The 25,316-nt window shown below is 46.2% G+C and overlaps 2 pseudogenes; one reads left to right on the forward strand and one right to left on the reverse strand.

Annotated features, from left to right (window-relative positions):
* Window positions 1-433: 433 nt before the first annotated feature.
* Window positions 434-2,068, reverse strand: LOC119273231 (annotated as a pseudogene).
* A 228-nt stretch (window positions 2,069-2,296) lies between these two features.
* On the forward strand, window positions 2,297-24,088 carry LOC119273232 (annotated as a pseudogene).
* Window positions 24,089-25,316: the final 1,228 nt, after the last annotated feature.

Consider the following 25,316-nt stretch of genomic DNA (forward strand, 5'->3'; position numbering starts at 1 on the left):
GTCGGATCGTGAAGACATACAACTACATTAACCGCGTTGTGCTAACGCTTCCGCTTTCGTTCTATGAGGGTACATGGACAACACTCTCCCCTCTCGTTGATATGCATCACCATGATCTTGCGTGTGCGTAGGAAATTTTTTGAAATTACTACATTCCCCAACAGCTAGATCCGATCTCCGGTCGCCTTCGGGTCGCCTCAGCGAGGCCTCCGTAATTTCCGCTCGACATTTCGCTTCGAATATGACCAATACTTTATTGTTTGTGCAAGTAACACATTTTATGGGCAGTGTGGGAGAAATGCAGCATCATGCCACAAAAAAGAACAAGATATGACAACATAGCAAACAAACAAGAAGAATTACAAAACAAGAAAGAGTTACTTAAGAAGTTAAGAGAGTACCGGAGATAAGTTAGCTGTCACCGTCAGTTTGTCTAGCATTTGTCTACATGAACCAGCATGTCTGCCAAAGTCATCCTTTTGCAATAGGACTTGTTGCTTGAAAGGGTTCCTTCAATTAATAGATACAAGAACTTAAATAAAAATGACAAAGAGCAACAAGAGTAGTATATGTGTCGTCGTTACATCAAGACTTGAATCGGAAAACAACATTTAGGCATGTAACAAGACGATTGCATATTTGTATGCCGACAGTAATTAGATCGGCAAAGCAATTTTTGTTACATGATAGACATTCTCATAACCAATGCAATCAATAAAATACATCAGATTCTCTAGCAATGCCAAATTCCACCTCTTAATATTCTAAAAAGGTTAAAACACTGCTAACAATGGCCAATTTATAATTCAGAAAATTAATGTGCGCAACTATTAAACCGCAATGTGTAAGATATTGACAATCCCTTCAGATACTTCAATACAATGCAATTTGTGTAGATTAAGAAACTAAACCATGTGTACTCTAACAATTATAGGGCAGTACACTTGGTAAAGTTCCTTTGTAGGTTGAGCTACATGGAACCTTTTATCTTCAGCCCTCCAACATCACTTTGGATTGGATGATTCAGTCTCAAGTGTATGAAGCTTATATGTGCCTGCAGAAGGGATATGGCTCGTGGCAAGCCATGTTGGGAGCGCGCAAGGAACAAGAGAACTATTGTGGACCAATTTTTCTAAGAAAATTTCGTTTGGAAGGGAACTCCTCCAAATCTCCTTCCCCGTAGCCAGGTCCATGGAAATGATAGCACCACCATGTTGGAGGTACACAAGGTTGACTTTGAATGGATGTATGGCAGCAATTTGAACAAGGCAACGGTCGCACCGATCTGTAATTTCAGCTGCGTGATCCAGCGCCCAGCTATAGGTCTCCTCATCCAGCGAAAACGAAACGATCATGCTCAACCTGTCGTCTCTATTGGACACTTGGACGTAGCGCAGCTTCCCCTCGCTGACCGCCATGTGTCGGTACCTGCTCAGCCTCAGCACCGGGGAATCAAAAGCAGGCAGCATGGTAGCTCGCCGAAGCGACCCTCCGGCCGGTCGCTGAAGGGGTCGATGGAGCAGGCACCCTAGGCCAGGTCCACCCACCACAACCGGTCGCCCAGTGTCAGCACCTCATGTGGTTGATCAGCATGCTCCGCGCAATCTCCATCTAGGCCACCCCGACCAGCGGCCGCTCCTCCCATTCCCCTGTCTCAGACAGAAACCAACGTACGACCCTACGGCACCCGCCTCCCTCGCAACTACTTTTACTGAGCTGAGCGGCGGTTGTGGTGAGTGAATCCGGAACCCTGTCCCGTTCCCCTCCGTGTCGAGCTGGATCTCACCGCATCCCCCTCTGTTTCCCTCTGTTTTTGGTATTTTTGGTCGATTTGATCTAGATTTGGGTGGGTGGGAGGGGGTGGGCTGGCCGTGATGGAGCCGCCAGAGACAACAACATAGACTAGGCAATCCCTTAATGTGCATCCTTTCCAAGCTATGCGATTTGTGCCTCGTCTGCTTCCGCTAGCTCACCTCACACTGCCCCGAAACAAGGGGGATGTTGCTCGGACGTTCGAATTCACTATGGAATTCCTTCCTTCTAAGGCAAAGCTAGGTGATGGTAGCATGCGGGACATAGAGAGAGAGAGAGAGGGAGAGAGAGATACAATTGTGAAGTGGGAGATTGATTTTGTAGAGATTGATCCACAAGAACTACAGAGCATGGAAGAGAAGGCCGTGAAGAATGTGGTGGAAAAAATGGGGGAGAGCATTTTTGGGGTCTAGAGCAAGCGGTAACATTGTTACGGTTTGATAATTGGGAAGGAGAGTATGTGAGAATTGAGGATGATGAAGACATGGTTCATGAAATCGATCGACAAGATGGCTGGACAACCAAACATACTATGTTTCATGCAGAGCTTGTTGATCTGAAATCAGAATCTAAGGTTGGATATGTGCCCTCAAAGTTATTAGCTTCACAGATGGTAGATGATGATTGGGTTTCAGAGAGGCAGATAATGTCCATGTGTACAGGTGAAGTGACAGTATTACCTGAGGGGGGTGATGTAGAAGGGGGCTCTGATGGTGTTGGAAGGGTTGTTTCTGTTGATTGGAATTCAGTAGAATTAAATGACCCAATTGATTTAGTCATTGCACCAGTGGATGACACTGAGATGGCGATTTTTTTGGCATTCCAGTAGCTGATGAAGATAAGGAGGAGAAGGATGGTGAATCTAGTATGCCTACTGATACTGATGCTAACAGAGATAGAACTGAAGATGTGGATGGACAGCTGATGGAAGATGCTGCAGATGATGTAGATGATGCACATGATGATGAGTTGTTAAATGTGTATGATAAGGAAAACCATGTTATTGCAGTGGGGAATTTGTTCCCAAACATGGATGAGTTTAGGATGTGTTTCAAGACTTATGTAGTCAAACATGAGTTTGATGCCAAGACTAAGTGGACTGGTAGAAAGAAGTTTTATGCAAGATGTAGAGGTTTTGATGGAAGTGTCAAGACTTGCAAGTGGTACATATCTGCTATACGCCAACCTGATGGAAGTACCATTAGGATGAAGCAAATCCCTCACCAACATACTGTTGGAGAACGTTGCAGAAAACAAAAAAATTCCTATGGTTTCACCAAGATCCATCTATGAGTTCATCTAGCAACGAGTGATCGGATGCATCTACATACCTTGTAGATCGCGAGCGGAAGCGTTCAAAGAACGGGGATGAGGGAGTCGTACTCGACGTGATCCAAATCACCGGAGATCCTAGCGCCGAACGGACGGCACCTCCGTGTTCAACACACGTACAGTCAGCGTGACATCTCCTCCTTCTTGATCCAGCAAGGGGAAAGGAGAGGTTGAGGAAGATGGCTCCAGCAGCAGCAGCACGACGGCGTGGTGGTGGTGGAGAAGCAGTACTCCGACAGGGCTTCACCGAGCTCTACGGAGGAGGAGGAGGTGTTGGAGGGGAGAGGGAGGCGCCAAGGGCATGGGTGCGGCTGCCCTCCCTCCCCTCCTCTATATATAGGGAGCCTAGGGGGGGCGCCGGCCCTAGGAGATGCAATCTCCTAGGGGGGCGGCGGCCAAGGGGTGGGGGGCTTGCCCCCCAAGCAAGGGGGCGCCCCCTTTAGGGTTTCCCCTACCATAGGCGCATGGGCCCTAGGGGGAAGTGGCGCCCCAGCCCACTTTGGGCTGGATCCCTTCCCACTTCAGCCCATGGGGCCCTCCGGGATAGGTGGCCCCACCTGGTGGACCCCAGGGACCCTTCCGGTGGTCCCGGTACAATACCGGTGACCCCGAAACTTGTCCCGATGGCCGAAATAGCACTTCCTATATATAATTCTTTACCTCCGGACCATTCCGAAACTCCTCGTGACGTCCGGATCTCATCCGGGACTCCGAACAACATTCGGGTTACTGCATATACATATCCCTACAACCCTAGTGTCACCGAACCTTAAGTGTGTAGACCCTACGGGTTCAGGAGACATGTAGACATGACCAAGATTGCTCTCCGGTCAATAACCAACAGCTAGATCTGGATACCCATGTTGGCTCCCACATGCTCCTCGATGATCTCATCGGATGAACCACGATGTCGAGGATTCAAGCAACCCCATATACAATTCCCTTTGTCAATCGGTATGTTACTTGCCCGAGATTCGATCATCGGTATCCCAATACCTCGTTCAATCTCGTTACCGGCAAGTCACTTTACTCGTACCGTAATGCATGATCCCGTGACCAGACACTTGGTCACTTTGAGCTCATAATGATGATGCATTACCGAGTGGGCCCAGTGATACCTCTCCGTCATACGGAGTGACAAATCCCAGTCTTGATCCGTGTCAACCCAACAGACACTTTCGGAGATACCCGTAGTATACCTTTAGAGTCACCCAGTTACGTTGTGATGTTTGGTATACCCAAAGTACTCCTACGGTATCCGGGAGTTACATGATCTCATGGTCTAAGGAAAAGATACTTGACATTGGAAAACTCTAGCAAACGAACTATACGATCTTGTGCTATGTTTAGGATTGGGTCTTGTCCATCACATCATTCTCCTAATGATGTGATCTCGTTATCAATGACATCCAATGTCCATAGTCAGGAAACCATGACTATCTGTTGATCAACGAGCTAGTCAACTAGAGGCTTACTAGGGACATGTTGGTGTCTATTATTCACACATGTATTACGATTTCCAGATAACACAATTATAGCATGAATAAAAGACAATTATCATGAACAAGGAAATATAATAATAATGCTTTTATTATTGCCTCTAGGGCATATTTCCAACACATACTTGTATTACAAGTTCACAGAGAGTATCAACCATGACATCACAACTTTGGATTGCAGAAAAGATCACTCATATTCTAGCCAAGAAACCAAACACTACTGCAAAGAAACTTAAAGTAGACTTGCAAAAGCAATACCCCATTAAGGTGAAGTATAACACGGTGTGGAAGGCAAAACAAAGGGCAATGAAACAATTATATGGTGACTGGGCAAATACTTTTAGGATGCTTTATAAATTCAAAGCAGAGGTGGAGAAGAGGTCACCTGGCAGTGTTGTGGAGATAGATACTGAGGTAACAGAGAATGAAAGAGTCATTTTCTCTGAGTTTTTATGGCTTTAAAGCCTTGCATTGATGGCTTCAAGGCAGGGTGTCGTCCATATTTGAGCATAGACTCATCATTTTTGACTGGCAACTGTAATGGTCAATTGGCAGCTTGCAATGCTTTGGATGGACACAATTGGATGTTCCCTGTTGCTATTGGCTTATTTCAGTCAGAGATAGAGGTCCCGTGGACATGGTTCATGACGCAGTTGAAAAGATGCATAGAGCTAGTGTCACCTTTGGTAGTCCACACAGATGCATGCAAAGGGCTAGAAAACGTAGTGAAGAATGTTTTCCCCCATTGTGGGCAGAGGGAGTGCTTCGGCCAAATGTGGATGAATTTGATCAAAAAATTCAAAGGGGAAGAATTTGGTCGCATGTGGCCAGCAGCAAGATCTTATACTAAACAGAAAAATTCATATCATCTTGGTAAGATAATGCCAGCATGCCCTGAGTTTGGTCCATGGGTGAACACCTACCATTCTCTACTATGGTATAGGTCAGGATTTAACACTGCCATCAAGTGTGATCATATCAACAACAACTTGGCAGAAAGTTTTAACAACAAGGTGAAGCAGTTAAAAAATTTGCATGTGCATGACATGGTTGACCAAATCAGGATCATGATCATGTGCTTGTGGGAATTGAGAAGAAGGATTGGTGATTGTCTACAAGGGGATAAGCTTCCTGCAGTGATACAACGGGTGGTCAACAGGAGCGGAAATCTTACACATTTATTTGTTGAAAAATCTTCTGTGTGGGGTGCTGGAGTAGAGATACCAAAACTAGTAGAAGGCATGTTGTTAACACTAAAATGCATGATTGCATTTGTTTGGAGTGGCTGCACACTGGGAAATCATGTGATCATGCCATATTTTTCTTGGCCTCCCAAATGAAGATAAAAATGCACCCATATTTGCACGAATATTACTCAGTAGCAAGATTCAAGGCTGCAGATGCAACTCCAATTCCAGCACTTACAGATCAGTCTCAGTGGCCTGAAGTGGAAATTGAATTTTCCATGTGTCCTCCCCTAAGAAAAAGAAAGGCTGGCAGGCCTAAACAGAGTAGATTCAAGGCATGGTTTGAGTAAGGTGAGAGTAGTAAAATGGGCAAGGGAAAGAAGGATGCAAAGCCAAAAAGGTCCCAAAAAGGTAACAAAACTAGATGCAAGTTGTGCCAGCAACTTGGGTACCGAGTTGGATCTCCCAAATGTTGTTACACTCCTGAAAGGCCAAAGTATGTGGGCATATGTTTGCATTGTTTACTATTTTGTTGCATTTTTCAATCACTAACCAGTTGACATGCTTTATCTTTTTAGGAGGAAGCGTGCAGGTGAGCCCCTTGTTGTTGAAGAGTGTTGGCCAAAGAAAAAAGCAAGAGGCAATGGCTCTAGAAGAAAGAGAAGTTTTGGTGAAACAATACACATTCAACCAGACTTGGATGGTGTGGTGCAAAATGAGCAAGAGTTGGATGTGCTGCTGTAAGATGAGAAAGATTTTGATGTTGTGGTGCCAACTGAAGATATGGGTACCTCTGAAGATATTCCAGCTGATGTTGTGCAAGCTGAGCCTATGTTGAAATTTGAGTTGCCAACTAAAGATATTCCAGCTAATGTGGTGCCAACTGAGCCTATAGTGGAAGTTGTGTTGCCAACTGGTGATATTGGGTCCGATGATACTGCAACTGTTGTGGTGCGAAATGAAGCTTGTGTTCCAGGCAGTCCAATGAAGAAAATCAAGAGCTTGAGTGAACTGGGTGTTGTACAACCAAAAACAAGAATTGGTAAAAAGAAGAAGAAATCGAGTGGTAGGAAGAAGCAGAATTGAAAAATTGTTGAAACTTGTGTATTGCTACTATGTTGTAGTAATAAAACCTTTCCTAAATTTGTGTAATGGTGTTTTTACTTTGATATGATGTGTATTTGTGTAATACTATTCAAGTTTGAGACAAAATTCAAATTTAAAGTTATTTGGTCTGTGGTATTGGTGTTATAATGATTTCTGAACTATTATGCATGTTAGTTGATTAATCGGGGCACTTTTATTATGTGAAACTATGGACATGAAAAATGTGCTCCACGTGACCTCCAAAACCCCTCCAAAGCTAGGGAAAACAGACCCATTTGTAAGCAAGTTTTTTTTCGACCTTCTCTAAATGAGCCCAAAAAGGAAACTTGACATCTAGTGTGTGTATATAAGAGTCCTTCCTGATATTGGATCGTTTCGATCAAGTATGACATGTTTAACACTAAACCCTAGCTCACTTCTCTTCAAAACCCTACAACCTCGTTCTTGATAGCCATCTTTTGTGAAGGTTTTTTCATGAAAACATCCGTAGTACAAGTTTCTTATTTTTTCCTAGATACTTAGTCACATAGAACAATGATCGACACAAGTTTTATATATTTTTGATTTTGTTCTGAATTAGTTATGCTCAACCCTAACCGTTGAAAACCTCTCAAAACCCCTCAAAACCACATCAAAACCCTAACCATTGGATCGCTATGAATGGACGGTCTGGATCATGCACTAGGGCTATGTCAGCGATCCACGGGCTGCACTCTGATTGGTTGATTCGAAGATGCTGAATATTATAACATGCAACATTCTGGACCATTGGATGGATGTGAACATAAGCAATGGTCTGGATCAGGAGCCATGTCATAGATCCGTGTGCTGCGCTTTCATTGGCTAGTCGTTTTAGCCCATTTTTTACATTGTAAGACTGGGCAGGCCTGCCACGTGTTGTTGGGCTTAATTACAGCAGCTCACCCGTTGGACCGATGGACACGACGCTGCATTCGGCCTGAAAAGCATGCACGCGCGCGTAGCCCTGCTGCGGCAGCCCGCACAACGTTCGACGTTGAATGCATGGGATCGAGGGCGAGCATGCCCGCCAACACCCTCATCGCATTATGGCTATTTACCCATTCTAGATGGGTCTAGATGCCCAACCATCGCTAGCCGCTGCATGCATGGCATCAAACTCATCTCTCGACGCATTTTTAATTCCTAGAGTGCTACGCAGGTCGTTGGCATTACTACCACAATGCATGCACGTGTACACATGGGTTGGCTCGGGTGACTCGATGCCACATTGCTCGTTTCCCATGCCATTACGAGGGCGAGGAAAACAAAATGTTAAAACGGTGCACCTCGGCTATTTAAGCACACCCAAGCCTACATCTTCCTCTCACTCTCCTTCATCTCCCATCTTCCCCACAAGCCGTCCCAAGATCGACTCGAAGCTAGCAAGCAAGATGCAGTTCACCGGGCTACCTACCGTGTGTCGCCCACCTTCCCCGAGAGGCTCTATCCTGCCGTAGTCTGGGTGGAGAACACCCTATGGGTGTGGGCCATCTCGGGGTGGAGGAGGGCAAGGGGGCTGACCAAGTTCTTCCTCTCCGCCGGCTACTGCCACCTGCCGAGGGGCTCACCGGCCATGTTCCGTGTCGAAGAGGTCAGTAGCAATGGCCATCCTATCGGGATCATCATGAGGTTCACCAACCCCTTCAACGCCTACTACCTCCTCGGCCGTGTTTTTTGGTGTGGATGCGAGTTCATCGCACTCACCATGTAAAACATCTTCACCGACTTCGGTAGCGCCTACCCTGCCGATGAGCACATGCACACCCTCCCGTACCCCACCGACGACGACAAGTGAAGGAGTTGGCCATGGAGGAGTTGGCCTTGGAGCAAGAAAGCAAGCAAGCAAGCCGGTGGTGTTTTATTATTGCCGTGTTGGGTTGAACTATGAACTATCTATGTTGTAATGGTAATATATATGCCGTGCTACCCTTATCTATGCAATGCTACTACTTATGCTACTATGTTCTATCTGTTTTTTTATCTAGCTGATATTGGTTAGTTGATATATATCGTGCTACACTCCAAATCTCCCCACTAACCAGATTCCCTCCGTGTCGACCGTTCCCCCCTCCGTGACACGGCGACAACGACGTTTGTAAGGGGGCAATCAATATACCATCAGGGTATGTTTCTTTAGATAAGGCATATTTATCTTGTGGAAAAACAAAAAATAATATAAAGTAAAAATTAAATAAAATAAATATATGTCGACGGCCAGGCCGTCGGCATAGGTGTGCACACGGAGGTACAATCCCATGGATTGATGATGTGGCATTGCACGCGGATCGATGATGTGGCAGAGGGGCATGGGCCAGGTCTATGTCGTAGGCATATCTCTGCCACACAATGGCCCCCCTCCCTCGAATCAATGACGTGTCGACGACGCGGATCGGTGATGTCAGCAATTCTATGCCAATGGCTATGCCGTCGGCATAGATATGCCGACGGCCGCCGTTACCTCCTGTCGGCGTAGTTTTGACGCCATCAAACGGTCATCGCTGACCGGGTAGGTGGGCCCGGTGTATGCCGACGGGCCCCGTAGGCGTATCTCTAGCAGTCCCGACGGCCTCATCTACGCCGACGGCCCCATCGGCATAGATGGACTTATGCCGACAACATTTCTACGCCTACGGCCTGACCCAGGCCGTCGGCATAGGTCCATCTATGCCGACGGGGGCCATCGACATAGATGAGGCCGTCGGCGTAAGAGGATTTTTTGGTAGTGGATCAAGGAGAAGATCGAAGAACACCTGGAAAAAGCTGGTAATAAAGGTTGCCCGGTTGAACCCTTGGAAGTACTCCGCAGCATCTTGCGGGTGCTGCCCCAGGACACCAACGCCGGCGAGTATCAAAAGCAAACCCAGGAAAAGATCCTTGACGAGATAGTAGACAAGATGAAGAAGTATCTGATGGTCGAATCAGTGGGTGAAAAGGCCAGCTCCTGCAGGATTAGTGTCAAGCATCCCCAATTCATAGACATCCTGCGGAAGCTGCTTCCCAAGAAGGCCACCACACCAGGGATGGCAGCCACAACTAAACCGGTTGAGGATCACATCGTGAAGAATATCAAAGACATCACGCTGAAGATTCAAGTGCAGGTCACGCCCGAGCTGCTGCCAGTGTCGCTTCACCAGCAAGATAAATCAGTGGAAGAAACAAGCAAAGACAAGCTGTCGCAGGAGGAGTACTGCAGGGAGAGGATTGAACAAGTCCTGAGGAGGATGAAAGAGCATCTGTTGATTCAAGAAACCATGGGGAGAGTTAGAGAGCACCTGCAGGGTACAAGGACACTGGTCGTTCTCCATAATGCGTCTGGCTACAAATGGGACGAGACCACAAAGGCCTTGCAAGATGTGGGTTGCAGTTCAATGAAAGTGGTAGTTACCACAAAATACATGAAGAGGGCAAACGAGTTTTGCTATAGGGAAGAATCCATTGTATACTCTTCCATTGAATATTACCGCCATATAGCGCTCCAACTTACAAATCGGCATGTCAATGACGACGAGAAGTACAACGCCGAAATCTTCCATGAGATCTTGGAGAAATGTAGGGTGGAGGTGGAGGTAGAGCAGTTCTGCATAAAGATGTTCATCCATGCTCTGTTTGCCAATCCAATGATTAGCAAAGAGGAACTTGACAAGTTGAGCAATAGCCTTGTGTTTGGAGGATCCGTGGAGACTAATGGATACAAGATGATCAAGTTCTCCTATGACGATCTTCCTAGGGAATACAAGACTTGATTGTTGTATCTAGCCATCTTCCATAAAGATGAGAACATAAACCGGAGAAGGTTAATCGGGCGGTGGGTTGCGGAAGGACTGATAACTAGAAAAGACTGGCCTAGTTCAGTATGTCAGGCCGAGCATTGTTTTGAGGTACTTGCTGACTTATGGCTTGTCTGTCCTCATGGCATTGGTGTTGTGGGGAAGGTCAAGAGCATTATGGTGCATGCACAAGTGTACAACTTCATCACCAAGATGGCCAGGTAAGAACATATTCTGGACACATGCCTGTCTCAGCACCTGGCTCGCCACTTCTCCGTTCTCAGCAACATCAGGCTCTGTTCCTCGGATAGCATCCTCGACTTCTTGCAACAACCATCACGTGCATCATCTCAGTTAAATCTCATCAAGGTCCTGGATCTGGAAGGTTGTTCATCCCTGAGAGATAACCAACACTGTCTTAGGAACGTGTGCACCTCGTTGATACTTCTCAAGTATCTGAGCCTAAGGAACACATATGTCACTCAGCTACCTAAGGAGATCAACAGACTCCGGCAGCTGGAGGTGCTGGACATCCGGCACACTCCTATGAAGGACTCTGCCATAAAACACCTCATGCTACTGAAGTTGAAGCGTCTACTGGCTGGTCAAAGTATTGGCACTGACACTGGTGGTGGTGATGCTAGCACAGTTTCCACTGTCAAGAAGATGCCTCACATGGTGAGAAAAATGACGGATCTGGAAGTGCTATCCCAGGCACAGGCTTCGAAACATCATGCTACTCAGCTGAGAGAGATTGGCCAGCTATGGCAGCTAAGGGTGCTTGGTGTTGTCATTTATGACCGGAAAGCTCAACTTGAGAACCTACTCCAAGGGATCAGTGCTTTGAATGAGTGCCTTCAGTCTCTATCAATCGAGATCAAGCCTCTGCCTGTCACTGCCAGGGAGGCTGCTACTCCTCGTGACATCCCTGCATCCGATGCTATTAGTGCCCACTACAAAAACACACCCAAGCTTCTTGAAAGCCTGAGCATCAGTGGAGTCACAATGTACGGGCGTCTTCTCCAATTGTTTGCTAGAGACTGCTGCAAACTTGCCAAGGTAACTCTCCATAACACATTGTTGGATCGGGATGATATGGGATCCCTCGCAGCTTTGCCCAACCTACGTGGCCTCCGTCTCTGCCATGTTAATTTACACACTGGGGGCAAGCTTATAATCCAGACCAATGGGTTCCAGAATCTCAAGTATCTTGCTATTGATGGGGGTGGCATCACTGACATCCACTTCGAACTTGGAGAAGCGCCTAAGCTTGAAAAACTCATCTGGCATGTCGACCGGGTAGAGTCTCTCTCGAGAATCAACAAACTTCCCAAGTTGAAAGAAATAATGTTCAATGATGGTGTCATGCTACCAGATCAGGTGAAACTAGCCATAGAAGATCATCCAAACTTCATTGATGATAACATTTTACCTTACAGGGTGGCCCATCTATTCAGCAGGATTGCTTCGTCTATTCACGTATGCTTTACTATTATTCTGCTTGTTTGTGAACTAGATTACACTCATATATGGGTTTATATTCAAATGTGAGTTCATTTCTCTACAGCCAGCAGGGGTGTCTGATTAGTAAATGTAAGATGTGTTATGAGTGAGGGTGTACAGTTATTTGTCCTAAACTAGAATAGTGGTGAGTGTTAGAGTTATATTAGTGATGACTTTTGGTCTTTTGCATTCTAGCCTTTTGGCATCCTCATGTACTTGTATATATGCTGCCTTTAGCCTCCTAATAAGATTATGTTGCTATTCCAACATGGTATCAGAGCCTAGGTTTTCTCCGGCGCTGCAACTCGCCTGACGATCGATTTTTTTTCAGTCTTCTTCTCCAGATTGATCTCTTCTTCTTTTCAGCAGTGGCATCATCGTCTTGGCCATTTATGTGGTTCTCGTCTCTCGTCTTTGGTCCATCGTGGTGTTCTGGGGTCTGTCTCCGGTAACGCTTCGTTGGATTGTCTGGGTTGTAGGCTTGGTAAGCAGATTCAGCTACCCTACCCTCACAGTGAGTCGGTGTCCGAGCGTCCTTTCGATCTTATTCACTCTGATGTTTGGGGTCCGGCTCCCTTCGCTTCGAAAGGGGGTCATCGCTACTATATTATCTTTATAGACGATTTTTCTCGGTACACTTGGATCTACTTCATGTCTTCTTGTAGTGAGGTCTTACCTATATACAAAAAATGTGCTGCCATGGTTCATACCCAGTTTTCCACTCCTATTCGTGTTTTTCGCGCAGATTCAGCTGGTGAGTATATCTCCCATGCACTGCGAGGATTTCTTGCTGAGCAGGGTACTCTTACTTAGTTCTCTTGCCCTGGTGCTCATGCTCAAAATGGTGTGGCTGAGCGCAATCATCGTCACCTTCTTAAGACGGCGCGTGCAGTGATGATTGCCGCCTCTCTTCCGCCTCACTTCTGGGCCGAGGCTGTTACCACTTCCACCTATCTCATCAACATTTAGCCTTCTGCTGCTCTACAGGGTGGTATTCCTCTCGAGCTTCTTTCTGGTGGTTCTCCTGATTATTCGGTGCTCTGTTTGTTTGGTTGCGTTTGCTATGTTTTGCTTGCTCCTCGTGAATGCACCAAACTGACCGCTCAGTCTGTTGAGTGTGTCTTTCTTGGATACAATGATGAGCATAAGGGCTATCGGTGTTGGGGTCCTGTCGGTCGCCCGATGCGTATTTCCCGGGATGTGACCTTTGATGAATCTCGTCCCTTCTACCCGCGTCCATCCTGCTCGAATTTTTCTATGGAGGACATCTCTTTTCTTACATTTCCGGATACACCACCCTTTGTGCCTAGTATTCCTACTCCTCGTACCGCTGTTGCAGATCCGACCCCGTCCTCTCCTACGGTTTCTTCTCCTTCCTCATCGCATGACTCTCCACCTTCGTTGCTGATACCTTCCCCTTCTCCACCTTCATCACCGATACATTCCCCATCTCCACCTCCAGTGATTCCACATCTTCCCTCATTTCCTTTCCATTATACTCGTCGTTCATGTGTTGTGGATAAGTCTACAGATGTGTCCTCTACTTCTGGTGTGTCGTCTTCCTCCTCTCACCCGACTTATGGTCTTCTTTCTCGGCCTTGTCCGCCCCCTGATCGATATTCTCCTTCTCGCTATGGTCTTTCGGTCGTTCTTGAGCCGAATTCTTATCGAGATGCTATCGTTCATCCTGAATGGCAGTTTGCGATGGCAGAGGAGATTGCTGCCCTTGAGCGCAACGGCACGTGGGACCTGGTTTCTCTTCCTCCCCATGTTCGTCCCATCACTTGTAAGTGGGTCTATAAGATTAAGACTCGCTCTGATGGTTCTCTTGAGCGTTATAAAGCTCGTCTTGTGGCTCGTGGCTTTCAGCAGGAGCATGGTCGTGATTACGATGAGACTTTTGCTCCTGTGGATCATATGACCACTGTCCGCACACTACTTGCCGTGGCTTCTGTTCGCTACTGGTCTGTGTCTCAGCTTAATGTTAAGAATGCCTTTTTTAATGGTGAGTTGCGTGAGGAAGTTTATATGCATCCACCACCTGGGTATTCAGTTCCTGATGGCATGGTTTGCCGTCTTCGTCGCTCTCTATATGGCCTTAAGCAAGCCCCCGTGCTTGGTTTGAGCGTTTTGCCTCTGTGGTCACTGCAGCTGGTTTTTCGCCTAGTGCTCATGATCCGGCGCTATTTGTCCACCTTTCTGCTCGTGGTCGCACTCTTCTTCTTCTATATGTTGATGACATGATCATCACTGGCGATGATTCTGAGTACATTGCCTTTGTTAAGGCCCGTCTTAGTGAGCAGTTTCTTATGTCTGATCTTGGTCCTCTACGTTACTTTCTTGGGATTGAGGCTTCCTCCACCTCTGATGGCTTTTCTATTTCCCAAGAAAAGTATATTCGGGATCTTCTTGCTCGTGCGGCTCTTAGTGATGAGCGCACTGCTGAGACTCCTATGGAGCTCAATGTTAACCTTCGTGCCTCTGATGGCGAGCCTTTGTCTGATCCGACGCGTTATCGTCATCTTGTTGGGAGTCTTGTGTATCTTGTTGTCACTCGTCCGTATATCTCATATCCTGTTCATATTCTGAGCCAGTTTGTTTCTGCTCCCACTTCAGTTCACTATAGTCACCTTCTTCGTATTCTACGATATCTTCGTGGCACGATCTCTCATCGCCTCTTTTTCCCCCGTTCTAGCTCATTACAGCTCCAGGCCTATTCAGATGCTACATGGGCCAGTGATCCTTCGGGTCGCCGTTCACTTTCTGCTTACTGTGTTTTTCTTGGTGGTTCTCTCATTGCCTGGAAGACGAAGAAACAGACTGCAGTTTCCCGTCCGAGTGTAGAGGCCGAGTTGAGAGCTATGGCTCTTCTGACGGCAGAGGTGACTTGGTTACGATGGCTACTGGAGGATTTTGGTGTTTCTGTTACTACACCTACCACCCTCTTGTCCGACAGTACAGGTGCTATCAGTATTGCGCGGGACCCCATGAAGCATGAGCTTACCAAGCATATTGGTGTTGATGCTTATTATGTGTTTGCTGCTGTGCAGGATCATGTTATTGCTCTTCAGTATGTACCTTCCGAGTTACAGCTAGCGGACTTCTTCACTAAGGCACAGACTAGAGCACAACATAGATTTCACCTCTCCAAACTCAGTGTTGTAGATCCACCATGAGTTTGATGGGAGGTGTTAGAGTTATATTAGTGATGACTTTTGGTCTTTTGCATTCTAGCCTTTTGGCATCCTCATGTACTTGTATATATGCTGCCTTTGGCCTCCTAATATGATTAAGTTGCTATTCCAACAGTGAGCAGGCAACATCTTAATAAAATTTGCACATATAAATTGAGAAGAATATCAAGCCCTAATAAATTATTACCAAAATAATATTAACTAGCAAAGTGACCCATGCAAGTGCCCAAGCAGCATCCATGTTTATTTTTATTTTCTCTAGCAAAGGTACGGTCTTCTATTAATATGTATATCATCTAAATTAAAATGATACTATTCCTTCTAAACATCATAAGAAAGGTGTAAGCCACTAAACGCTAGGTAAACTATCAACTGGAAACAACTTTTAAAATATTTGAGAGCAGAAACTCAATCTGGTTCAGACAAAAAAAACGCGGATAATAGAAATGACCATCACAAGATGATATAAACAATCACTTGTGATTTTCTCCCAGTAGGTTAAAAGCAATTGAGTAAGCATTCGAAACTTTACATATTAATCATACGACAATATCTTATCTTCATATGGCTTTTTACACTTTTCCCCAGAACTTATATAGATGGCTTTGATAAAATTACCACCGTAGAGTTGCTTTCTACTAGATAATATTGTCACCATATAATTTTCTACCATATATAAGAAAGAAACTGACTATTCTGAGTTTAATATGTAAGAAAAGAATAGAGAAATATTTTCCTTCCTCTAGTAAGTGGTTCGTTGGAATAGTCATTAATCGGGTGAAACACCAACTCTAAGCCTTGCAGGTGGAAGTTGTATCAAATCCTAGAACATGACCAATCATGAGTTGTAAACAAAATGTTATAGGGAAGAGTAGGTAATTATTTGTAAAAAATATGATATGCCGAATGGAGTCTGAATGATTCAAGAAATTACTTCTACTATGACTCTTTTCTTCGAAACTAAAGGAGAACTTGATTCAATAAAACGTGCACTTAGAGCTAATATGGAGGCTCAAAAGCTCCAGCACTCCAACAATCATAATACTTGAGAAGAAAACATGTAGGGAAGAGGTGTATCTATGCAAAGCGATTGAGACCTTTCTATCGTCCTACCTCTAGTTTTATGATCAAAAGGAGGGAAAGCGTGCAGCGTTATTTAGAAAAGCTTACCATGAAGGCAAGGCTAAATAGAAGCTAAAAACAGTCCATTAGTTGTGAAAGTTGATCTAGGCACTATATCTGTTACCAATGCAAACTTTCAATAGTAAAATTGACCATGCAAGTACTTTTTACCCATAAACCTGAATTTGCGGCCTCGGAAACCCACCCTAACAATCCTACACAATGTATAAGACAGAATCTACTGTGAGATATGTACAAGGGTCTTTACAGCAATGAAAGCGTGGGTATCATGTATGTAGTATATATACATTTCATCCATGAACAATTATTTTTATCTCTTCCACAGACCAGGAACTTTCTTCTAAATTCCTACTTAATTGTTTCCTCAATTTCAGTCCAATGATGGCGATGGTGATGTCAAAGTGTCCTCAGCAGACCAAGATGAAAAAGTATATGTATGCACACTAGCTGTTCCACATTGTTATCCCCGTCTAACGTTCCATATATGCCTCTAATAATTCCATGCCTGATTGCCTTTCTTTCATTCTAGTATGAAGATGGCATATCCAAGCAGGAGGATTCAGGTACCAACCAAGAGGTATACATACGGCTGGCTACGCACATTAACTACTACCTCTTGTTACATATAACTTATATGTACAATGTACCGCCACACATACTCATCTATTTTGAATTCCTGATTTGTTGTTACTCCTGGTGAATGATGATGCGCCTGGACTAGATATCTCATGTCCCGATAGATGAGGAGGAGACGGCAACGGCGAGTCAACCATGAACCTGCTCTGGGTACTCAATCCGCCTTTTTATTATTATTATTCAGTATGTGTTTTTGGCTTTTAGATGATTTTTTTCTGTTTTTGGCTTTTCTGTTTGTCCCGGTTTTTCTAAGGATTTGGACAAAAAAATGCACGAAAAAACACATTTGTTTGCCTTCTGTGAGAGGCACAGATTTACTTTTGGTGGAGGCATGGATTTGCTTCCACGAGAGACACGGTCATGCCTCTTAGAAAAGGAAAAAAATGTGTTTTTTTCATTCTGCGAAAGGCACGGATTTACTTCTCGTGGAGGCACATAATTGCTTCCGCGAGAGGCATGCATTTACTACTCATAGAGGCACAATTTTACTTCCGCGAGAGGTACGCTCGTTCCTCTCGAAAAGAGAAAAAATGTGTTTTTCCTTTTTTTTTGTTCAGCGAGCAGCACAGAATTACTTCTCGTGGAGGTATGAATTTGCTTCCACAAGAAGCATGACCGTGCCTCTCGGAACAGGGAAAAACGCATGCCTCTTCAGAAAGGAAAAAAACCTGCTTCCGATTCGGTTTTTTTGGTGAATTTTTTTTACTGAAAACTATCGACATGGGATCTAGTTTGTAAGATCTCGGCGCGCGGGATCTAACGATGAAAACGGATCAAGATTTGAACCCGCCGTTTAAGAGATAAAACGTTTTGAATAAACGAATCTACGAAAAAAACTCTCAGGTTGTGACAAATGGCACACATACAGCATGCTACTTGTCACAACCTGACAAAATGGGAGTGATCTTTGGAATGAGTACTTCTTAATTAGTGATTTCACTATTTTCCTATTTGACGCATTCTGCATCAAAATGCCGGCGCCGCACACGTGGTCGAAGCCATCGACCAAGACGGGCCCGCCCGTTTAGACGCGAGGCGCGCGTTCCACCTATCCTGGTTTTGGAACCTTCTAGAAGGTTCCAGCCGGACTTTCCAGTTTTCGGAGCCTTCAGAAGGTTCCTGAACCGGGTTTTTTTGTTTTTCATTTTTTTTCTTTTCTCTCATTTGTATTTTTCGATTTTTCATTCTTCTTTTCCGTTTTTTCTCCATTTTTTGTTTCTTTTCTTTTCCAACAATTTTTCAGAAACTTTCAAAATGCTTGCATTTTAAAAAAAAATCACAAATTTCGAATGTATTTAGGAATTTCAAAAAATGTTCCCAATTTCAGAGTTCTGTTCACAAATTTAAAAAGTGTTCATGGTTTGTAAATTTGTTTCGGTCGAGAGAAGTTTGCCCACCGGCTCAGACATGGCCTTCAGGATGTGTGCACACTTGCCCCCCTCGGGGATCCCATAGATGTAGAACCACACCTGCCAGTGGTGGAGTCGCCTCAGGCTCTGCCTCGGCCTTCTGCATGGAGATCATGAACTTGTTAATCGGGCAGTTGACGGTATCTCTGTTGTAGACGTTGAGCATCTCGGCCGACGAGGAGGGTACAGAGAAGACCAGCGAGGCCGTCTCCGTGACCACCCAAGGGAAGTCGATGTCCCTGTAGTCGCCAATGTACGCCGACAACTCCACCGAAGAGCATTATGCATTATGTGATTTTACTTTGATCTGCTTTGTAAGAGGACTTGATCACCATCTTGTATCATTCGGTTGTATGGTTTTATTTATAAAGTGGGCCGAAAGCCTATTTCTAGAAAATACATACCTGTCCATTGTAGTGCAAAATTGATATGTAGCTGATGTGTAATTTGTGCTTAGGTATTTGTTGTTGTGTGTTATGCTGCTCAAGTCTGGATGCTGGTTCTATAGGGTACCCGATGCCACCGCCGAGGACTGAACTTTAGTACCAGAACATGTAAACCGTCGAAATGGTGCAAAAAAGAGCACCAGATGCCCCCTCAAGGTTCCTTAAAAGAAGAAAAGAAGAAAAGAAAAGGCAGACTCTCCTCTAAAGAAGAGAAGAAGAAAAGAAAAAAAGAAGAAAAGAACGCTCACAAAGTAACGACATTATCTGCAACTCCAACTCCACGCAAGGAACCATCCTCGCTCCAACTAGCCCACGTCCGACTGAATTGCTCCCATGCATGATGTGCATGAGCCTTATTTATGGTATCCAATTAGCGATTAATGCATTAATACACATACCCGTTGCAATAGCACACATCTAAATGCAATCGAACTGTGGAAAGGCAAGGAGCATGGGCACCTAGGTGTCTCAAACTGTCGTCCTATACATCCGGGACAGGATTTCATCGAGATAGACTCGTTTTCCTCACCCAATCTGCAGCCGATGCGTTAGATATATTTATCTCGGATGTTTTAATTGTTACAACAGTGATGGTCTTCTGCTGCCGGTATTAGTTTTCTGTGGAGATGTTCGACTTGTCTGGATTGCGTCTGGTTGGTACCTCTTCTCCATAATTTTTTCCTCAGAATTCCTCTTCGCCTTTTTTTGCGAGGAAATTTGCGATCTATTTGTTTTCAATCATGGCAGTACAACTAACATAAAAAATAATTAAAAATATGTCCAGATCCGTAGATCACCTACCAACGACAACCAGCATTAAAGGGGCCAAAGGCGCCCTGCCGTCATCGCTCTCCCTCGCTGGAGCTACGCAAAAATTTGTTGTAGTAGACAGTCGGGAAGTCATCGTGCTAAGACTCCATAAGACCAGTATACCAGAATAGTAACCTCGTGCAGTCTGAGTTGTTAGAGTATCTCCAATAGAAGATTGAATGTACGCTAGCTTGAAAACTAGACGCTTGAAAGTACCTACCAAAATAAATTTACACATATTTGAAGTATCCAATCTGGATACTTTTAAATATATTGGAAGTCAAAGTTTCTGATGTTTGACTTTGCATAAGTTTAAAACGACAAGTTTTAGGAACCCAAGTAAATAACTACTTTTACTCAAAAAAAGTAAATAACTATTTTATGTACTCGTTTCACTCCATTTTAACTTCCAAACTGGACGCATGCGTTCACTTAATTACCTTAATTAATATCCCATCTGTTCCAATTTATTCATATGCAAAATAGCTATAAAAATTATATGTATTGCGGAACTCAAATCTACCTGGTGTTCTTTACTACAGTGCGAAAAGGATTCTGACGACACCGACAAACAAGTGCTCTATCTTTTGCGTGATAGCTATGGTACCTCAGAAGGCAAAATTAAAGCATTATTCTTTCATGGCTGGGCCGGTGATGGTCTGGGAGCATCTGCTGTTATTAGAGCTATAGCTGAACGACTAAAATCCACAAGAACTGATTCTGAAATGAGAAAGCATTTTGGCAAAATTATCCATGTCGACTGCTCTATGTGGAAAAATAGAAGGACCATGCAGACGGCAATTGCAGAGGAGTTAAACCTTCACCACTTAATGCACATGTTTGATGAGCAGGATGAAGAAGATGATTTCAGAGGGGTAGATGCTAGCTCCAGAGCAGTTAGAGCATCTCCAGCCGCGCCCCCAGGAAGGCCTCCCCAGGCGTTTTTTTTGCGCCGGCGCCGAAAAATCGGCCCAGTCGCGTCGTCGCGTCCCCAGGAGCCCGATTTTCGCCGACCTGGGCCGAAAACAGCGCCGGAGGACCCAGGCCGAACCCGGCGCGCTGGGGGGCGCCCGGGGGCGCCGGGCGAACTTTTTTGGCACGAAAAAGCCGCGGGCCCACCGCGTCAGCGAAACGGCTCTCTTCTCGCCCCTTCGTCGTCCTCATCGCCTCGTTTCCCGCGGCGAATCAATGCCAAAGCTGCCGTGCTGCCGCGCCGGTCAGCCTGCGCCATTGATGCCTCACGGGCGGCGCGGTGAAGGCCGGACGACACGTGTCCCTCGCCCTCCCTTGCCCGCCACGCGTACACACGGCGGCCACGCGTACGGGCGGCGTCTCGGCCTATATAAGACGCGCACCAGCGTGCTCGGCGATCACACTCTCTCGCCGTCGTCGTTCCTCCCTCTCCTCTCTCTCGCCGTCTCCAGTTCATCACCCATGGCCGAGCGCTTCCCTGGTGACGGCGCGGCGGCGAACGGCTTCGGCCGCCGCCATCTCCACGAAGACGAGGCTCGCCTCCTTTACGAGGCCGAGTACCCGGTCCCGTCGGACATGCGGGTGCCCGGCGGCGTGCCGGTGCCCCCGGTACCCACCGGCGCGGCGCGGCGTGTGGAGATCGCACGCATCCGCTCAAACATGCCTTGGGAGGCGAGGGAGGGACCTCGGTACGTCCCCGACAGCCCGCTCTGGGAGCCCTACTGCCGGCGCCGCCACGCCCAGCAGCTCGAGGCCACCAACGGTGTAGAGCCCTCCGGCAGGCTCAACTCCGCCGGCCGGCGTCGGTGGTGGGGCGTGTCCGGGCGCATGTTAGAGGCCGTCCTCGAGTACATCGAGGGCGGCAACACGCCGCGTCTCGAGTACCCCGCCCCCCCTTCCTTCTCACGCCGCCGGGGAAGCTCCTGGACCCCGAGGCGCCTGGAGACCGGGGGGTCCTCCTCCTCGTCCGGCGGCTCGCCCTGCCTCCGCCCCGTCAAGCCGGAGCCCCAGGGCACGCCGGTCAGCGCGCGCACCCGCAGCTCCGTCGTCCGCATCGGCGCCAATGCCTCCCCACCCACCGGCCGCTTCGTCCTCGTCGAGCCCAAGCCGGAGCCCGGCCTCCCCGCGGAGTACGAGGAGGTAGCCCCGCGTGGCTTCTCCGACGAGGACGCCCTGCGGTGGGCGCGGGACGACTACCTCCGCGTTGAGATGGTCCGGCAGCGCCGGGCCCTGGAGGAGATCGCCGCCCGCAAGCGTGGGCGCGAGGACGAGCACGGCGTCGTGGTCCTCGACAGCGACGACGACGACGACGCCCCCGGACCATCCAACCCGCCGCGCCAACCGGGGGAGGGATGCAGCAGGGGCGGCGGAGGCGCAGGCGGGGGCGGCGGCGGCGACGACGACGACGACGGCGGTGACTACACGCGGTTCTACAGCCTCCTCGGCATGTAAACTGCGTGGGCGGGCGGCGAGGCGGGCGGCGAGGGAGACGGCGGGGGTAGCCCGTGGAAGTTTTTTTCTTTTTTTGTAAAATATGTTTAAGTTTGAACGAACTCGCCGATGTTTGCGTTAAATTTCAGTCGTGTTTGCGCCGTATTTGAATTTTTTAAAAAAACGTGGGCGCCGCGACTGGGGGGCATCACGCCCCCAGTGCGCGGTTTAGCGCCGGCGCGCCCCCAGGGGCGATTTTTTGCCCCTCCTGGGAGGCCAACGGCTGGAGATGCCCTTATAGATAGCATTCGAAGTGCCATCAATCGGTCCCTGAATAATGAAAGATTCCTGATGATTTTTCATTACGGAGGAGATGAAGATATTGATCTCACAGAGTTTGGCATTCCTCTTTTTGGTGAAGGTAAATTGTTATGGACCAATGATGGAAGATTTCAATTCCCACAGAAAAAACTGAAGGTGATGCCCAGTTCTGTTAATAAATATGTGAAACTTGAGTTAGGCAAATATACGTGGAAATTGAGGAAGTCACAAGTGCTTCCTTTATTGCTTAAAGAAGCTGCTGAAGTAATTGGTTACAGCTTCATGGATGAAATCAACCCATCAAGAGTTGTGGATTGCTTTTTGTACTCACTATTCCTTACAAAAAAAACGAGGTGAAAAGTCTAGCAGTGTTGACTATGGTTGGGCTACTCATGCTTGCAACTACTGGATATGTGATGGAATTCTTGAAGGGAACAGAGCTTGGGAGGTTGGCAACGCCTTGTATGGAGTGATACCACCGTTGCGCTATTTTTCACATGAAACAATAAGTTCTGTACTTTTGTTGGAAGGAAACATAAAACCCTACGAAGTTTGTTAGAAATCAATCACCTCGAACAAACAAGCAGCACAAAATATCTCTATTGTTTCTGTTAAGGCATCATCCTATTTCCTAACATTTGAAGACGATGGTCAGCGAGAAGATCTAAGAAATGATTTGTTTCAACTAGCCACCAACCTCCGTGTGCTAAAGCTCTGCAAGTGCAGCTTTGATTTTTCATCCCCGTCTTTCCGCTGCTGCCAAAACCTAAGATTCCTATGGCTTGACAATTGCACAAACACAGCGAAGGAGCAGGGAGAAGGGGCATGTTTCCCAGATTTGTTGATGCTTGACATACGTTCCACAAACGAAACTACTTCACCGCCAACCCACCATGCACGATGCATGAACGATTGACCATCTGATGGATGTGATGCACTTGGTTCCTTGATTCGATGGCTGGATGTGAACCATCGTGCACAAATCGTGCGTGGAGTGTCGTGTGTGTAGCAGCATTGTTCCACAAATTATGTCCTGTTTCCACAGATGATTGAACTGATGACCAATCTCAGGGAGCTGAATACAAAGGGAGTTTCATGGAGGACTAGAAGTGATGCCTGGAAAAAGCTACAGAATCTTCACAAGCTCCGGTTAACTGAATCTTCAGATGTGATCACAGTGGACAATTGCTCTGCCGTAGATATGATGAATCTGGAGCTCCTTGACTTTTCTCGCAACACTCACATGGAATCATTGCCTGAAATGTCATCAGCAAGAAGCTTGAAGGTTCTTGTTCTTGATGGTTGTTCCAGCTTGGAGCATGCTGCATTTGAAAGTGCTCCTCAGCTGCTCGAGAGTTTTAGCTTTGACGGTTATGGCCTGGCAGAGCATTGGACTCATCCCATACAACTGCCAAGAAAGGAATTGCGCCCAATGTTTCCCGTCGATCGAATTGAAGAAGCCAAGGTGACAAAGATCTCCCTAGAGGGTTGTGCTTGACTGCGTAGCATATTCTTGCGTGCATTGTTTAATCTCAAGGAGTTGGACCTGTCAGGTACAGCCATCAAAACAATTGATCTTGATGCAATGGATGTCCCCCAGCTCAAGAAGCTATTCCTACTGGGTTGTGAGCAACTCCGTTGGTTATTCTGGGAGGGACGATACCCAAGATTGGATGTGTTGTATGTAGACACTAATCGGGGGAAGACGGGATCAGAGGTCTGCTTTGGGGAGCGGAGGTTCATTGACTTTGAGGCATGTATTTGTTGTACAGATGGAAGGTTTATTTGGTCGCCCTCGCCCATAAAATGCACCTCCATATCTCTTCTACAATCCACAGCCAAGTCAACGTCACTAAAAGTATAGAGGAGATTGGCCCAAGCCAGGAGGGTGTGGCTCCAACAGGGTCATTGTTAAAAGGACTGTCTATTCTACATCCGGATGAAATCTAATTCGCTTTCAGTCGTATTGTTCAGCCAACTAAAGGATGACAAGTGTCACATGTCTCGTGTCCTCTATTCACCTATTCTTTCTGCCCACCAAACTATAAACAGGTCCACAACCCAAACTATTAAAACCCGTACAGAAAGCAGCTAAAAACTAACAAAAGATGGACTAAGCTAACTACTGAAAAGGATCAAAACTGATGACATCTAACCACACAGCCGAATAACACTCTGAGCACTAAAATACTGAGAAATTACAGTTGCTGCTGCTATGAATCAACTATACAAAGGGCTAAAATACCACTAATAATAATAGTGTAAAAACCACAGAAAATGCACATAAACTGCAATACCACTAAAAAGGGCACTTGCAAATACAGAGCAAAAATCCACTAAAAATCCACGGTAAACCCACTAAGATATACAGTGTAAATTTCACTGTAGTTCCACTAATGATTACAGTGTAAAAACCACTGCAAATGAATAGTAATTCCACTAAAAATACACTGTAATTCCACTAAAAATGCCACTTGCAAATACAGAGCAAAAATACACTGTAAACCCACTAAGATTTACAGTGTAAAATCCACTAACAATTACAGTGTAAAAAGCACTGAAAATGCACAGTAATTCCACTAAAAACACACAAAAGAATTACATTCCAATTCCACTGAGAAAGTACCAAATTTACCCCCGGAGAAGCACCACCAAAGAGGGTGATTCGTCCATGATCTAGGACACAAACATGGCTGGAGAAGCAAAGAAAAAACAAGGTAAACACC

This window comes from Triticum dicoccoides, chromosome 3A (assembly GCF_002162155.2).
Source record: "Triticum dicoccoides isolate Atlit2015 ecotype Zavitan chromosome 3A, WEW_v2.0, whole genome shotgun sequence".
Lineage (NCBI taxonomy): Eukaryota > Viridiplantae > Streptophyta > Magnoliopsida > Poales > Poaceae > Triticum > Triticum dicoccoides.